The sequence below is a fragment of the Alligator sinensis genome, unplaced genomic scaffold (genome assembly GCF_000455745.1).
Source record: "Alligator sinensis unplaced genomic scaffold, ASM45574v1 scaffold293_1, whole genome shotgun sequence".
NCBI classification, from domain to species: Eukaryota; Metazoa; Chordata; order Crocodylia; family Alligatoridae; genus Alligator; species Alligator sinensis.
Window position 1 is genome coordinate 874,416 of NW_005842158.1, and position 15,788 is coordinate 890,203.

At 43.6% G+C, this 15,788-nt stretch overlaps 1 protein-coding gene across 1 annotated transcript in view; it reads right to left on the bottom strand.

The window, feature by feature from the left end:
* Window positions 1-14,945: 14,945 nt before the first annotated feature.
* The window catches only part of TFAP2B (transcription factor AP-2 beta), a 54,503-nt gene continuing 53,660 nt past the window's right edge, over window positions 14,946-15,788 (bottom strand). The window contains exon 10 of the mRNA XM_025206511.1: window positions 14,946-15,105. The gene's annotated coding sequence lies outside the window, so the exon portion shown is untranslated. The remainder of the gene's footprint in view (window positions 15,106-15,788) is intronic.

Sequence of the window (15,788 nt, forward strand, 5' to 3'; positions counted from 1 at the left end):
AAGGAGATCAAATCAGATCTCCTCTCATGAACACAGATCTTCCTGCTCGTTGCCTGAAGGGCTAATTACATGGCTCCGACCACCCTTTACACCACACCCATGCCTCACAGATGATACTCATTCCTGCCGATACGTGCTCCTCCTAGGCTACTGTCTCCCAACTCCAGTCTTCACCCCTCTTGGCCACAGTCTCTGGCTGTGACCTCCAGTCTTTGCCCTCTGTCTTTGGGCCCTGGATCTGCTCCTAGGCCAGCTGACACTCCTGGGCTCCCCTGGCCCCATCAGTCTGTGGCTGTGGTTCTCCTCAGCCTTCAGCCCATATTTGGGCTCTGGCTCTGCTCCTGGGCCAGTGAAACCTTTGGGATTTTAGGCTTTGTTAACACTTATCCTGGGCTATAGACCTCTGGGTTCCCTGGCTCTCCTGACACTTGCTCCCTTTTGGGCTATAAACCTATAGGTTCTCTGGCCCTTCTCCCCCTTCTGGACCATCTGGGACCTCCTTGCCTCCACTTCAGTCCTTCCACAAACCTCCAAAGTTGCTTACCCCAGCTCAGACATTATTCAAGTGTCTGGCTGCAGCCCTGCTGCCCAGGAGCTCCTCTCTCCATGGCTTTCAAGGCTAGACTGCCTGACCAGCTCAGACCCTAGGTTTATATGCTTCAAGCCAAGCCCCCTTCTGGTCCAGTGACTCTCTAATTGGCCCCTGCCACACTGCTTGTCAAACAGCCTTTTCCCTTCTTAAAGTGATAGGTGTGCTACCTGCCCTGTCTCAGACATATAGGGCATTTATACACATGCTCTGGGAGTCATGGAGGTGCTTTAAGTAGATCGACTCCAAGAGCTGCCCTAATTAAAGCACCAGGAGCATCTCGTGTATCAACATCCCCGCGCTGAAAAATGTCAGCAGGGACGCTTTACCAAAAGCTCATCAAATGAGCTTAATTAAAGCACCCCTGCTGCCATTTTTCAGAACGGGGACACTGATACACATGATGCTAGAGTCTGTTGGAGTGCAGTAATTACCACGCTCCAGCAGACTTGATTAATCGCGTGTGCTCCTCCATGCTGTAATTACAGTGCATCAGAGCAGCCTTGCTGCACGTGTATAAGCACCCAAAATGGGTAGAATAGGGTCTGGTGCCTAGTTGTTGCCACAAACATTTAATTAAGGCATATATACAAACTATATGATAAACAGTGATGAGAGGATGAACTAAGGGAGATGAATACAAATGACTTTATGACCAATGTTTACTCAGCTAGGGAATATAGTGTCGTTTTCAAACTTGCCAAAGTGATTAAGGAAATCCTATTGAAAGTCAATGGGATGTGCTCCTCTGTCACACACATGCTTTTGAAAATCCTGATCAGTGATTACATTTACCCACTTCCTTTGGTGATTGAAGATCTAAAGCTTAGGAGGGATTTGACGTAGGATAATGAAGTTGTCTGAAACATTAGCACTCGGAGAACACTGAAAACAATGCAAGACTCCCGTTAACTTCAGTAAAGTGGTACCAAGTCCTCCACATATAGAGATGACACAAAAAAGGATACAGAGATGGTCATGGGGAAAGCAGGCAAAAATATTATATTCTAATATATATTATATGTATTAATATATATTATATTATATATTAATATTATATAATGTTATTACATATCAATATTAATTAATATATAATACTATGTAATTATATTAATATTACTATAATATTATATATTAATGTATTTAATTAGAAAAAAAACTATATAATGTATAAATATATAAAAATATACATATATAAAAATATTTTCATCTATTATTTTAATCTAAATTATAATATGTATACCTAGAATTTACTTCAATTAAAAATGATAAAACAGCTTGTTATAACATAATATAGGGTAAATACAATTACATTAAACCTCAGAAGCACTAAAACAATCATTTCCACAGGAAGCTGGCCCATTCGCCAAACACAGATTTTGTCATCTAAGGAATCTATTATCAGCCCTTTTCAACAGGTGATTTTTGAAGGAATAACTCCATTGGTGCACTGCTGGGTTAGTGTTTTAGTAAATGAACAAATCAATGAGAAAAAACAGGAATATGGCAGTTAAGTAGAGATTGTAGCCCATTATGAATCCTGGGGTTACCTCCCTCCAGATGTGAAATGGAATCACTTCTAAGCCTAAAAGAGCTGTTCAGCTTTTGGTGCCTTTACAGCCCTCTATGATGAGGCTACCAGCAAGGATATTCTATGTTGGTGTATCTTGTATAAGCCAGGACTGCATTTGCTTTGTGATAGGGAAAACCATTCATTAGGAAACCACTGAACTCATTGCACATAATCTACATTGCAGACTTCAGATGCTTGCAGACTTCAGCAGCTGAAGAGTGAAATATTCCACATTCTTCTCACAATGCCACAAGCCAAGTCACCACGTGGAATATTGTTCTCTGATAGCCTTTCTTTCTCAAAAGCTAGTTTTTGGTTTGTCTGTTTTTCTCCATCAGCAATTTATCATTTCAGCCTAGCTCATTTGCACGATGTCTACGAAACTGTAGAGCCTTCTTGTGGTGTCTTATATATATATTATGTACATATTTTTTATATGTTTATATATACATATATATATATATAAACACACACATACACAAATATATATATATATATACATATATATATGTATATATATATAAAAACACACACACATTTATATGAACATACCTCTATACATAAGTACACACACAGAGACCTAGAAATTCTATATGTATAACACAGAATACACATATTTTATGAATTAGTTTTTCCCATACAGAGAAATCTTGGAAGCCTGAAAAAAAGTCTTCGAGTTTCTATGGCTGAATTTTAAGCAGAGGATCTTTTTTTCTGTGCATTAACTACTGACCCAGGGCATATACTGTAGTTTTAAAGCCTACCACATTATTATTCATTTTACGTTCTTTAGGGTTATTTTAAAGCCAGAACCTCCCAGGCGCTGTAGCTGGCTTGTCTTGGGATACTTGAGTCACGTTATCCCTTTAACCTGTCTCGTTTTCTCTTCCAAACTTAGTCAGTTGAGGCTTTTAAAGTTCACAATTCAAATTAACCTTTTGGCTGTTGTGTCTTATAAATGTCCTAATCTATAGTTGGTGGCCCTGCCCTATAGTCAGTGACTGTAAGCTGCCTGGTTGAAATTAAAAGCTTTGTTCAGCACGTGAAACCAATGGAAAAACTCCAAAAAGACAAAAAAAAAATAAATATTGCCATCATAATATAGGATGGAGTTATTTGCAGGGAAATATATTACCAGATAAATATGTAGCTTGGATACCAAACGGATTAGCCTTTCATGCCATTTAAAGAAAGAAAACTACTTTGTAATAGGAAAATTATTTTTATATCTCTGATCTCACCTGGTGCATTTTCCCCTCTATTCTACTGATAATTTCCACATTCTTTTTATGAAGAGCAATTCCAGACTCCATTATTGTTCCAAGCTTTGACATTCTCATAGGAAATGAAAAACTGCCATAACCTTCCTTCCTGCTCATAAAGTCCTGGAAGAGGGGGATAAGAGCAGAGAAACTTCAGAGCTAGGGTATATTTTTTTATTCATTTGCATGAATCCCCCAGGCAGGCAGGAAGACACAATATTTCAAAGCCAGTTCCAAATATTTCACTTGGAATGTTGGCTTCTTAATTATGGTGCTGTTGCCAATTAGCAAACTGAGAGAGGCCTATAGAACAATTTGGTGTTATCAAAGATAGTGGTGGGGATGGTGGGGAAGAATATTAATATTAAAAAGAAATGCAAGTACACTATATTGCATGCATATTGGCCATCTCAGCAAGCGGATCAATGGTTTATTAGTGTAATGAGGTACACACACTGATTCAATCACATACCCATCTTGAAAGTGCTGCAGTTTCTGGGTTGTCATGGCTCATCTGTCCAATAAGACACCACAAGGAGGCTCTACAGTTTTGTAGACAAAGTGCAAATGGGTTCCTTCACCAACTGAAACTGTATAAAAAAGTTGGGCAAGATGTAATAAGCCTCATTAGAGGTTGACCAGGTCAGCGGGATTAATATGCCTGTTTGTAAGGATAGTGTCATGGTAGTTTAATGATCTCAGAAGATAAGCATCTTTCTTCCATATCTCATCTGGTAGGCAACTCCACCAGCAAGAGTGATTCCTAGCACTGTGCGAGTACATTAGTACAAAAGTGCAATTAGGAGGAAGAACATCTTCAACTGATTTGCCAGCAACACTGCCTAAAAAAAACTCACACTCCAACCATATCCGATTTTACATTCACATCCATATCACAATGTTGTGGTTGCTTGGATTTTCCGTGGAGTTTTTCCTTCCACTTACTGACATGGCCCAACATTACTAACATTTCTAGATCTGATAAGTTCACGACCATACAGCCAAGGAGGCTTTTTGAGAAGAAAACACTGGGTGAAAATGCAGGATTTAGGGGAAAAGCCCAAATTTACCCCAAATCATAAGGATTAATCCAATCATAAATCCACCATTCCTCTGTATTTGCTTATTCCCTCATGGGTGTTGTGGACAATCTGCTCCACATGATGATAACACTCAAGAACAACCTCTACAGACCTCTTTTCAAGTAATAATCTTAGCAGGCCCTCCTCATTTAATGGTCCAGCTCTGTCCTGGTATGTGTGGATAAAGCTCTTATCCCATAGAAATTTCTTGACTTCTCATGTAACCACAAGTAGAACTGTTCTATCTAGTGTAACAACTATACTCACCTCTTCTTTGGCTACAGGAATAAGAAACACAATCTCGGAGACACCCAGATCATAGTAGAAATACCGTAATGCCCTTGGCTGGAAGCTCAGCCACCTAACGCTCAATCCAAAGTCCTGTGACGTTAACTTCCATTGACTCCAAGGATATTGGGTTAGGGATCAAAGGAAGAGAAACTGCATCAACCCCTTGGGTCCCACAAAGAGTACAACCATGGTAGCGTTCTGCATGGGACAATGAAAGGAGCCTTTGTTGATGGGTAAGGAAACGGGGTGCTGGCACAATAAATAGTCAATTCCTCCAACCTCTACATAATAAAAGACGTACTGGACTGTGTGTACTAATCCTCTCATACTCAGGAGCTGAGATTTTAGCCTAGCTGTATCCTTTTTGTACACCAAGCAGAGATTCCAGCCCTTCCAACTCTGATATGAATCATGCATACAAAATCCTTTTTAAACACAGGCCTTGCGGGGCATAACCAGAATTTGGCCCAGTTATTTCCATGCAATTCCTATTAGTCCATGCACATATTGCAAGGAAAATGACCCGCCACTTATGAGACTGAAGCCACATTCTTATAACCAACCATGAAAGAGATAACATACTGCACAGAGTCTGAACCATCCTAATCTGTAGTAGTGTGTGCTACATGAAACATAATAGGTACATGTTATATGACTATATAACACAATCATGTGAATCAATTACTTTACAGCAGATAGCACTAGCAGAATTAAGGCCAGATCCTGCTCCCACTGCAATGAATTAGAGTTTTGCTATTGATTGAAATGAGAATGGGTGCCAACCTTGTAACACCTTTGAATATTTAGAAAAACCAACAGTGTGCTTTGGTGAGGACTATATTTAAATGGCTTATTCTTTTAACAACATCCCCTCCCTTTCATTTATGATGCAAATAAACAAAAATTGTTGGTCTTACACTTACAGGGGAAAGAAAAACTCTGATGCTAACAGCTATTACAGTACAAAGAAATTTAGGATTCCTCTCTGGCACTGTATTAGTTAAGGATAAACTGGGTACAGTAATTTTTATTGCCCTCATCATAAAAGAGACCACACAAGCTTCTGTCTTCAGGTATTGTTCATCAGTGCTTGAAACGTGTTTGTAAGGCTTCTAGCTCCTGTAGTGCCTTAGGATGTACTGAGGATACCTCGTGAAAAGGTTCAGCCTCTGTTCAGGATAATACGATCACCATTAGGGAATGCCTTTGGGAACAGACAGAGATGTATAGATCAGCGATTGCCTTCTGTGGGCCTGAAGCTCAGTGTTCAGTCAGTTCAAGTGGAGAATCGCACAGGGAGCACTTCAAATTTTGCAGGTATGAGTCCCACCTGGACAGACTCAATTGTGCCAGTTAGGTCTGGTGCTAAGGCAGGTGCCCTGATCTTTTCTCAGCTGCCTGGTGTGCTGATTGTACCAACCTTTTCACGCTGCCTCTTCAGCCACCTTATGAGTATGGTTACCTCCTCCCCCACAGAGCTAATATGTAACGCCAGGAGTGCACCAGTGAAGCTGTAGCTGTAACAGACCTTTGTTAGGTGTGTACAAGGGGGATTAAGGCACAGCTTGCAGAGACAGACTCATAGAAAAATAGGGTTGAAAGGGACCTCCAGAGGTCATCTAGTCCAACCTTCTGCATGAAGCAGGATCAGCCCAATCCAAACCATCCTATACAAATCCTTTCTTTAACCTATTAGCAAAATTACAGTCAACCCTGACATGACAATAAGACATAAAAACTGACCACGAGTAAATCAGGGGGACCTCAGTGGCCAATGTCCTGCTGCTTCAAAGGCTGTTAAAATACACTCAAGAGATCCCAAGCAGAGGGCCTTACCCCCTGCTATAGAGGAAGGTAAAACCCCTCAGTTCATACCGTTGGTGATGCATAGGGGATGAACGTGGGTGCACATGCACCCCCTGAGCATGGCGGTGCATCCCCTGCAAAAAGGTGCCACTGACACTGCTGGCAGTGCCTGTGGGCGGTCGCTGCTTGCCACCCCACTCCTCACTGCTGACCACCGCTCTGTGGCTGCCTGCAGGAGCTCCCTGCTTACCGCCGCCAGCAATGCCGCTGCTGCCAGCGGGAGTTCGCCATGCCCCGCCACCTTCCAGCCTCCACTGGCATGCAGCATTCATGGTTCATACCAATCTGGCTATGGAGTAAAATTATTTCCTGACCCCAAATATGGTGATCGGTTTGACCCTGAGTGGAGGGGGAAGACCCTCTAGCCAGGAACATCCGAGTTTAAGTCCCAGCAGGAGCATTGGCACAGGCCAGTCCAAACCTGATCCTCTGCTGAAGCCAACACCCATGAGAAAGGTGAATGCCCACACTCCCCCAACAAATGTAGCAGCAAGAGGGGAAAAACTTATTTCCCGGCCCCATGTGGCAACCAGGAAAGCATTGAAGCGTGGGAAATAACCATAGTAGTACACAGGAAGAGTTATTCCTAGGCCATCCATGACCAATGCTTATCCAAGCTCTTTTTGAACACCTCCAACAATAGAGATTCCACAACTTCCCTAGGAAGTCGATTCAACTACCTTACAGATTTTTGGTAGAAGAAAGGAAAAGATCAAATTGTGACAGGTTGAGGAGACTCCATCAGTTATGGCCCTCATTAGCACTATTTCTGCCTTGGGCCTAAACTATTCAACATCTTCATTAATGATGTGGACATTGGTGTCAGAAGTGGACTGGACAAGTTCGCTGATGACACCAAACTTTGGAGTAAAGCATCCACACCTGAGGACAGGAGGGTGATCTGGGCCAACCTTGACAGGCTCAGGAAATGGGCGAACAAGAACCTGATGGTGTTTAACAATGAAAAATGCAAGGTTCTCCACCTTAGGAGGAAAAACCCGCAGCATGCTTATAGGCTCAGCAGTGCTATGCTGGCTAGCACTATGGACAAAAGGGACTGGGGGGTCATCACTGACCACAAGATGAACATGAGCCACCAATGTGATGCTGCAGCTAGTAAAGCAAGCAAAATGCTGGCTTGCCTCCACAGTGGCCTCTCAAGCAAATCCCAGGACATCATTCTCCCATTGTACTCGGCCTTGGTGAGGCCGCAACTGGAGTACTGCATCCAGTTTTGGGGCCCACAATTCAAAAAGGATGTGGAAAAGCTTGAGAGTCCAGAGGAGAGCCATGCACATGATCAGAGGGCAAGAAAACAGACCTTATGATGAAAGGCTGAGAGCCGTGGGACTCTTCAGCCTGAAAAAGCGCAGGCTCAGGGGTGATCTGATGGCCAGCTATAAGTTTATCAGGGGTGCTCATCAGGATCTGGGGGAACGTCTGTTCACCAGAGGAATGACAAGATCGAATGGTCGCAAGATTGAATGGTCGCAAACTCCTCCATGACCATTTCAGGCTGGACATAAGGAAGAACTTATTTAGTGTCCGAGCCCCCAAGGTCTGGAATAGTCTGCCATCAGAGGTGGTTCAAGCACCTACTTTGAATGCCTTCAAGAGACATTTGGATGTTTATCTTGCTGGGATCCTATGATCCCTGCTGACTTCCTGCCCCTGGGGCAGGGGGCTGGACTCGATGATCTTCCGAGGTCCCTTCCAGCCCTAATGTCTATTTTTTCCAAGACAGCACAAACTCAAATATTTCATTTTTCACAACGCTTGTGCGATATGCCCAATATCAGTTGTTCTACTAAACAGCAACCATTGATTCCTTAAGAGTTGTAAAGCACTTTGAATGGGCCAAGTCATGTATACATATAGGCATAATTGCTAGATAGTATCATGGGGAAACTGCTGTTCCATGCATCTTCTAATATAAATTGAAAGCATGGAATGGCTCTTATTACAGGTATCCCTTTAAGAACCTAGTTTTCTATGACTCTAAGAACCTGAGTAGTCAAGCTGAAGGCATGTACATAATGCTGTGCATGTGCTTAATGGCTTTGCCAAGTCAGAGCCTATAAATGTAATGTGTTTGAATTGTGGACCATGTACATCCTGCAGAAAACATGTTCACATATTGGTCTCTGGGTGAGTGGAGAACTTTTTTTCTTTACATTGCAGCTGTTTGTACTGCTGCTGCTATAACCTATACCACCTGGAACAGTGGAGACAAACAACCCAATTTAAAAATGGGGACCTTGATAAGTTAATGAATGGAAGCGTTTGCCTGCAATAGCAGAGGATTAAACTCAATGACCAAGGAGGCCTTTTCCAGACCTATTCCTTGCCATGTTAATCCAGAAATGTCTTCTCTTGTAACATTATTGTTGGTTGGAGAGGGCATGGCCTGGAAGGGACATAGCCCCTCGTTCCCCTCCAGACTAAACGATCTTAGGAAAGCTTAGTTTTGACTTGACAGAAATAATCGCCTGATTAAAACTTCACTGTGGCTCCCAGGAATGTTAATAAGCCAGCTGGCTTATCCAAGAAATATCCCTCTTCCCCTTTGCTTTATGGAAAGGTCTATTAAGCACTCAGCACATTAACCACAACTAGGATTATAGCCTTGAACGGTGACACTTTTCCGACTCAGTATCTTAAAAGTTGAGTAAACCTCAAGCAACTTCATAAACAAGGCTTGAAGCAGGCTGAACTACAAGCTGGCCAAGAAGAACATCAAGCCTGATTCTACTAATGAGATCTGACTGGAACTGAAACACTTCTGCTAAGTGTTGGTTTCTTTTTTTTTTTTTAATCAGGTAATTTCCAACAGGAACTTTTATAGCAGTCTGCAGTGATTTGTTCCTTACAATTTATATTTAAAGGGCCCAGCCTTGCACCAGTGATGTCACTGGGAGCTTTGCCAGGACTTGAATAGTTGTATGATCAGCTCAGCCACCAGGGGCCTGGTTTTCAGTTGTTTAATAATATACACAGCTCCTGTTAAAGTCAGAGGTAACTGTAGGTACTCATGTTCACAGCTTTACTAGAAGCCCAGGCTTGTGACTAAGGGACAGATCCAAATTGTTCTCATAGATACCTAACAGCATTTAGGCGAAATTTAGGCAACTAAATCATAAAAAGAGATCCAGATTAACCCAGGTCCAGTAGGCACCAAACAGTGGGTGACAAAATCCTTTTGGCATCTAATCCTAGCCTTGTGCACAGGCTCAGACGTGATCCAGATAAAAACACGTAAGTGCTGGGGTCCTACAAAAGCGTCGTTGCTATCCAGATCAGAGCTGGTTGGTGCCTGAACTCTGCCTAATTCCTCATCTTTTATGTATCCACAGAACATGCCTAATGCCAGAGAGATTCAAGCTGCAGCATTTGGTTCAGTGCAAAATGCAGCACCTTGTGTTGATGTGAAAACACACTAAGAATCACCTTTTGTGGACTAGCCTAGTGGCTGGAGCACATGCCCAGGAAATGGTTCACCTCAGCCTGAAGGAACTTCATCCCCTCGACCCTATTTTGTAGGCGTTGGTCCTAAAACCCAGGTCTTCCATTACCTGGGCAACTGCTTTAACCACCTGGCTATGAGGCCAAAGTTGGGTGGGTTGATCTCCTATTGCCCCCACTGCTGCAATGATGGAGGTGTATAATATGCAGCCCTGAATCAGACACATACACTTGTGCCTCCATTTCTCATCGGCTGCCTGCAGGTGATGCCTTGCCCAGTGCTTTTGTCCCCTGAAGGCTCCTCCTGAAGGAAGAAAGAAGGTTGTTCTTCTGAGATAAGATGCATATTTTTTAGCCACTAATTCTTAGCTGTCTCATATGTGGAATAGGACCCGGGCCTGGGTGTGCATAACACTTATATAGTGCTCTCCCCTCTTCTTTTCCTCCCTCCATCCCTACCCTTTATATTCTAATCACTGAATGCATCTACACATACAAGTAATGCGAAGCAAGAAACTCTGGTGCATATCATGCTAGAGTAATTGCTCCTGGGCCCCATACTTACATATGTGCCCGGGACTGCAGTACTTTGAGCTGGGTCAGAGCAGCCCCAGCTGGCAAGGGTCTGGGGGGATCAGCCTGCCAGCCTGGGGCTGCTCTGACCCAGCTCAACATGCTGCAGAGGGGCTGGCTGGGGCCCGAGGGTGCTTCAGTTTGGGGCTAGCCAGCAGGAAGCCCCTGTACTGAAGCATCCTCATGCCCAAGCCATCCCCATCAGTGTCTACATGTGTGTTGCTACACAATAAATAACATCGCCAGAGGATATCACTTGTATTTCCAAGTACTAACCTATGGCGGCATTTATTAGTTTACTGGGGCCTATACCTGCACAGGTGTGAATGCCAAGACTTTGCTGCAGACCTAATTAAGCACAGCTCCATAGTAAAGGTCTCATGCAGATGCACCCACTGATTTCTCTTCAGTAGCTCTGCTTCTTTCAATCCCTCCACAGCATCTGATGAAGTCCTCTTCTTGCAACAGCATAGGCTTTACATCTCCGATTTACTTGGTCTATAATGTGCATCTCTACCCTGTCTTCTGTCTGCCTTCAGACTAACACAGGGAATTACATAAAAGGTTACACAGTGGATTTGTATAGGATGGCTTGGATAGGGATGATTCTGTCTCAGGCAGGGGATTGGTCTAGATGACTTCTCCAGGTCCATTCCAGCCCTGCTTTGCTATGACTCTTCAGTTTTTTGCCAGGTTCAGAGAGACAATAAGCCCTGCACTTGCTTTGCTGGTATAGGACAGTGATCCAGGCCAACCTTGACAGGCTTGGAAAATGGGAGGATGAAAACCTGATGGCCTTCAACTCCAAAAAATGCAAGGTACTCCACCTTGGGAAGAAAAACCCACAGCATGCTTATAGGCTCGGCAGTGCTACGCTTGCTAGCACCATGACCGAAAGGGACTTGGGGGTCATGACTGACCACAAGATGAATATGAGCCACCAGTGTGATGATGCAGCTGGCAAAGTGAGCAAAACTCTGGCTTGCATCCATAGATGCTTCTCTAGCAAATCCCAGGATGTCATCTTCCGCTGTACTCAGCCTTGGTGAGGCCGCAGCTGGAGTACTGCATCCAATTCTGGGCTCCACAATTTAAAAAAGGATGTGGAGAAGCTTGAGAGAGTCCAGAGGAGAGCCACATGCATGATCAGAGGGCAGGAAAACAGGTCTTATTTGAGAGGCTGAGAACCATGGGACTCTTTAGCATGAAAAAGCACAGGCTCAGGGGGGACCTGGCGGTTGTCTATAAGTATATAAGGGGTGTGCATCAGGATCTGGAGGAATGCCTGTTCACCAGAGCACCTCATGGGATGACAAGGTGAAATGGTCACAGACTTCTCCAAGACCATTTCAGGCTGGACATAAGGAAAAACTTCTTTACAGTCCGAGCCCCAAAGGCCTGGAACAGACTGCTGCCAGAGGTGGTGCAAGCATCTACTCTGGACTCCTTTATAAGACGTTTGGACATTTATCTTGCTGGGATCCTGTGACCCCAGCTGACTTCCTGCCCCTGGGGCAGGGGGCTGGACTCAATGATCTTCTGAGGTCCCTTCCAGCCCTAATGTCTATGAAATCTATGAAATCTATAAAAGGTGCCATAAATGAAATGCTCAAAGGCTATACAAGTCAAAGCAGAACAGGATAATACCAGGTGGGTTCATGCTACGTCTACATGTGGAATTAATTCGAAGCAAGAAAATCTGGCACCGTTTGTGCTGGAGTTTATTGCTCCCAGGAGCCACGGTTGAACATGCATCTGGGACCACAGCATGTTGAGCCAGGTTGGAGCAGCCCCAACTGGCAGGGGACTCAGGTGGTCAACCTGCCAGCCTGTGGCTACTCCAACCCTGCTCAACGTGCTGCAGAGGGGCTGGCTAGGGCATGAAGGTACTCCAGTGTGGGGCTAGCCAGCAGGCAACCCCCTTACTGAAGCATGCTTGTGCCCCAGCCAGCCCCCTCAGCATCTACATGTGTTTACAACTACTAACCTATGGCAGCGTTTATTAATTAGGCAGCGTGGCCTAATAGGGCCATTTGTGTAGATGCAGATACTACTGCTGAGCTATTTAGTCAGCTCAGTAGCAGACTAGTAGCTGATCTTGTGTTGATGCCCAGTAGGTATAAAAGTCATGAATGCTCATTAACCTGCCAATACATTATAATAATGCTTAGCAGTCAATGCTTCTCAACCTTTTTAGGCTCAGGGCACCCCTCTGTAGACTCAAGGTGGCCCGTGGAAAATGCCAGGTCTTAGGGAATATATACATATACATTTGTCTGCTCCAATGTGCCAGAGATCCAGGGCACATGAGCTGACACGTCCGGCACTGCATCTCATGCATTGGTATAAATGGCAAAATGCACATCAGCACTGAGAAAATGGTGGCGGTTCACTTGTGAACTAAAACACCTTTGATGTGTTTTAGTTCAAAAGCATGCCTCTGCCATTTTCTCAGTGCCGATGCACATTTCACCATTTATACAAATGCATGTGATGCAGTGTTTTTAAAAGTGCCCAGAGCTGTGGCGCAAGCATGTTTACAAATGCCCTTAGTTTTTACTCACTTTTTGATTGTGGAAAATACTATGGCAATTCTTCTATTGAAAAGAACTCAGAAAGACCCCAATAGCTCGCTTTTTTTTGACATATGCACTTTAATGTGCATTAGCCTATTTTAATGCACACTAAGTGTCACTGAAAAATTATGCTCTTTGGTTAATGCACATTAAAACAGGCTAATGTGCATTGTCCTAATACCCTCACAATAGGTGCGGATACAAGTACATTATTGCGCTTTAGTTAATGCACATTAAATCTAGTACCTCCATTGTGAGGTACTAGGACAATGCACATTAACCTACCTTAATACACATTAACTAAAGAGCATGGTTTTTAAGAAAAGCTTAATGCACATTGGCAAAAGTGCACATTTTTTTTAAGTGAAGCTTTAATAAGCATTAAAAGAGGCTAAAGTGCATTAAAGCACATGTGTAGACACACCCTGGAGGTACTAGATTTAATGTGCATTAACTAAAGCATGTTAATGGAAATGTAGACTCACCTATTGGCTACCTCCAGATGAGCGTGGACGTGCGTATGTGGCACCACAGACCTATCTGTAGTGCCACACACTGCGCATAGAGGCATTCCTTGCACTGCTACTTTGTAGCCCGGGCAGGGTGGAATTGACCCTGGGAGATCCCAGGGTCAAAAAAGCCCATGACGACAAAAAGCAGGGTGGCATCCATGGTGGAAGCATGCACCACCCAAAACTGGAGCCTGGCTAGCCAGAGCCATGCCCCAGCTGCCAGCCAGGCTCCCTGCTGCAGGAGCGCTGTGGCTGCAGCTCCCCAAGGCCCACAGGGCCCCAGGTAAGGTTACTGGGACCAGCACAGTTGCTGGCCCCAGCCTCCCCTACCTAACCCGGGGTAACCTGCTATGCCCCAGAGCACATGTGGCATGGGCATTCCCTGGGGACAAGTAGCAGCAGCACAAAGTGTGCTGCTGTTACCCGTCCCCAGGGAAACCCACGTTACCACTCATCTGAACATGCCATTGGGCTTATCTTGTGAATTCTATTTGCACACCTAACAGTGCTAACATTGCATGGCATCCCACAGCATCGTGAAAGGATCTCAAGGCACCCAAGAGGGCTGAGCCACTCCCGTTGAGAATCACTGGCTTAGCTTTCATATTTGTGTTTTTTAATTGTGGATTTTAAAGTGCTTCATAAAGGAGACTAAAGACTGTTAACCCATTAGTGGATGGAAGAATTGAGGGATGAAATAGCCGACTCAAAGCTAATGGCCAAGGTAGTAGCAGAAACCATTTTTCCTGACTTCTATACCAGATATCTTTTAACTGGGCTACACTATCTAAGAAGGGGGTGCCCATTGAACAAAATGGCTATTCCAGGATAATTGTTCAAGACTAGATATCTCATAATAGTCACCTCAGAGAGTGACTTTTTCCAATTTCCAAGCCCTTTTGTTCCACAATAAGTTTGTCCAAAGGGGGACTTATATCACAACAGCTATTCCAGAATTGTGGCATTGCTATTTTGGTTTATTTACAAGTGTAGACAACCCTAAGGCATATCAAAAGGAGTGTGTATAGGTCTATGAGAAGCAGTAAAGAGGAAGTTAAAACAAAGTTTAGAAGTCAGTGTACTGGCAATGACAATGGGAACATTGCTCATAGCATCATTTTCAATCACGCTGGCGCACAAACCACTCTGAGCTGAGCAAATAATTTGTAGTGGGGAAGAGCAAATTGATGATTTTAATTCCTTTTTTGTGGTTGCACATGGTCATCAGGATTACGGTTTCTTCTTTGTTTGAAATAATTGGCCAGCCCTTTTCTGCTGGCAAGTCTCATTCCCAAGCTGCTGCTCAATGTATCTGTTATCTGAAAATTAAGCAACATTAATTAGTTTTGATCAGGCACATAGGGTAGGGACTATTATTTCTCTTCTGAGGTTGGATTAATGTAATTCTTAGAAACTTGTTTCCAGTGTGAATACATGTGTAAAGAACTGAAAATATCCTCTAATATTACTCTAATAGACTCTAATAATATCCTTTAATAATCACTCAAATGTCTGTCTTCACAAACATTTCTGCAGTAAGCTTGCTCACAGTAAACTTAATGGAAACAAAACACAAGAGGGGCATAGAGTCATAGCATCATAGAGAAGGAGGGCTGGAAGGGACCTCTGGAGATCATCTAGGCCAACCCTCAGCCTAAGGCAGGATCATCCCTATCCACGCCATCCGATACATTAATAATCTAAAGTCTATATAAGACTGCCATCAACCCTGACACAACAGAGACCTTAAACCAGCATGAACATAGAAAAAGCAAGTTTGGTATTTTATTTGAGCAAATCGATTTTTTTGGAGGCTAGCCTAGCTCTGCTTACTCTGGATTTGCTAATCTATGTTCTCTTTGGCCCTGATTCTGAAATCTTCATGCATGGTGCTGAGCACTTATGTATGCACAGACTCCCGTTACAATAGGTGAGACTGTTTGTAACTCTCAATTTCCTTAGGCAAGGGCTGTATAGTCTGACACTTTATCTTAGAAAGCCA